Genomic DNA, 2733 nt, shown 5'->3' on the forward strand with positions numbered 1-2733 from the left:
ATCATCCTTATTTTACTTATTCAAAAAAAGAAAGCACTAGTCCCTTGGGATCTTATGACACTCTTGGGAGAGACAGGATAAGTTAAATTGGCCTAGAGTTTTCAGAATTGAGATATAAAGCATTTCATATCCATGTAGGTTAAATTTTTTGTTTATTTTTGGAGCACACCTAGCTATGCTCAGGCCTTCCTTCCGATGGTGCTCATGTTCACTTCTGGCAGTGCTCCGGGGACCATATGGCGTGCTCAGGATTGAACCTGGTCAAGTGTGTGCCAGGCAAGCGCCTTACCTGCTGTCCTGTCTCTCTGGCCCTAGGCAGATATATTTGCCAAGCGCTTTGTATGTTGGAAGAAAGGGGAGTGCTAACTCCACAGTGGGGAGTTTAGAATAGGGGTAGGTGCAGATTGTGAGCTCTGATAACAGATTTTAATAAGGTTTGAAGTAAATCTTTAGAGCCTTAACATCTTCGTGCTTAAGTTTCATCATGTATAAAACAATAATAGTTCCACCAGCTGCGTCATTCTAGGTCACGCTGAAATGAAGTATGTCAGGATACTTATGTTTGGGACAATGCATGGCATTCACTCATAGTGTGTGGCTTATTATCAGATGTTGCTATGATTAATGATGGTGGCACCACGAGGAACTGCTTTTCTCTGTGTTTGCTTTATCCCTAAAATTCTCTCTTTCATTTTCCCTATTTAGCTACCCTTTTGGTACTCTCTATTCTGTTAAATTAAGTTTTATTTGGAAATATGTTAAAACATTAAGTAACATAAAATAACTCTTCGTAAGAAAAGCCCAAAATTAAATTTTCAAAGGTGCTGCCATTTATTTGTTGCTTATAAGGCAGGAACTAATCAATTCTGTTTTATTGGTTTTCATCAAATTATGCATGCATACATGTCACTGTCACTGTCCTCCCAGTGTTCATCGATGTGCTCGAGCGGACCCAGTAATGTCTCCATTGGAGACTTTGTTGTTACTGTGTTTGGCATACCGAATACATCATGGGTAGCTTGCCAGGCTCTGCCGTGCCGGCGAGATACTCTCGGTAGCTTGCCGGGCTCTCCGAGAGGGGTGGAAGAATCGAATTCGGGTTGGCCATGTTGGCTGTGTGCAAGGCAAATGCCCTACCACTGTGCTATTGCTGAGGCCCTATAGCTCAGGGGTTAGAGCACTGGTCTTGTAAACCAGGGGTCGCGAGTTCAAATCTCACTGGGGCCTAAGGCAGACATATATGTAAAAATAAAGAATATTTTTGAGATACAGCGATAGCACAGTGGTAGGACATTTGCTTTGCATGCAGCTGACCCGGGTTCGAGTCCTCCGCCCCTCTCAGAGAGCCCGGTCAGATACCAACAGTATCCTGCCCACACGACAGAGCCGGGCAAGCTCCCCGTGGAGTATTCGATATGCCAAACACAGTAACAACAAGTCTCACAATGGAGACGTTACTGGCGCCTGCTCAAGAAAATCGATGAACAATGGGAGGACAGTGTTATAGTGCTACAGTGCTATTGTGTTTGCATCTATGAAGTTTCCGAGCTGTATGCATGAATTCATGTATTTTTTTTAAAATGTGAATGAGAGTCTACTGGGTAAAGTATTCTTGGTGTTTATTTAACTGTATCCTACCATAGTCCTAGAACCCAGGGGACTCATTTGGTAGGTCTGCTGCAAATCGCAGGACCCTGGGTTTATACCCACACTCAGCTGTTACCCCTCAGAACAGGGAGCCAGATGGGGATCGGCGGGATGAGTCTCCACACAAGGCCCAGGACACGCTGTGGCCGCACAGCAATCAAGAGGCTTCAGCACTCCAACACTGTTCACTGCACACCACACCCCTCTTTTTGTCTGAAGTGTGAGTGCACATTCTGCTGTGCCCATACATCTGGTGAGAGGCCAGTAGTCTGAGGATGATAGAAAGCAGGGCAGGGAGAGAGAAGGAGAGAAAAGGGAGGGAGAGAGAGAGGGAAGAAGAGGGAGGGAGAGAGGGAGATAGAGTCAGAGAGAGAGGGAGAGAGAGGCAGAGAGAGGGAGGGAGAGAGAAGAAGAGAGAGGGAGAGGGATGGAGAGAGAGGGAGAGAGGGAGAGGGATGGAGAGAGGGGGAGAGAGGGAGGGAGAGGGAGGGAAAGGGAGAAAGAGGGAGAGAGAGGGAGAGAGGGAGGGAGAGTGAGAAAGAGAGAGAGGGAGAGAGAGTGAAAGAGAGGGAGAGAGAGGAAGAGAGGGAGAGAGAGTGAGAGAGAGGGAGGGAGAGAGGGGGAGAGATGGAGAGAGAGAGAGATGTAGTGGGAGAGTGTTGCCTACTGACCAAGTAGAAGAATGCTTGATTTTTCATTCCCCCTTTGTCCTGCTCAAAGCTGGGCAACTTCCCAGTACAGGAGGTTTCAGTTTGGGGAAAATGCACCCTCATAAATGATTTGTAAATGATGTATGAGGAACAGCACAATCTTTGCAGATATGTCAAAGCTATATCAGAGCAGGTCGTTCTGACCAATAGCATTATGTCGAAAGGGTCACCAGGTGGCTGACCAACGGTGCATGGCTCTGCTCATTGTCCCATCCACTTTCCCATGTCCCATCCCCTTTCCTTTCTTTTGGGTGGGCTGTGGAAACATACTTAAGTCTGTACCTATGCTCTGAATAAACGCACGCATTCATGCCATCTCCTGAATGACGGAACCCTGTGTGACTCGAGTGCTGATTTCACCCTGACGGTCCTCCCC

The 2733-nt window shown here is 46.8% G+C and overlaps 1 non-coding gene across 1 annotated transcript; it reads left to right on the forward strand.

The window, feature by feature from the left end:
- Positions 1-1154: 1154 nt before the first annotated feature.
- Positions 1155-1227, forward strand: TRNAT-UGU (transfer RNA threonine (anticodon UGU)). The gene has a single exon. It is a non-coding gene; the product is annotated as a tRNA-Thr (tRNA).
- Positions 1228-2733: the final 1506 nt, after the last annotated feature.

This window comes from Sorex fumeus, unplaced genomic scaffold (assembly GCF_029834395.1).
Source record: "Sorex fumeus unplaced genomic scaffold, SorFum_2.1 ptg000044l, whole genome shotgun sequence".
NCBI classification, from domain to species: Eukaryota; Metazoa; Chordata; class Mammalia; order Eulipotyphla; family Soricidae; genus Sorex; species Sorex fumeus.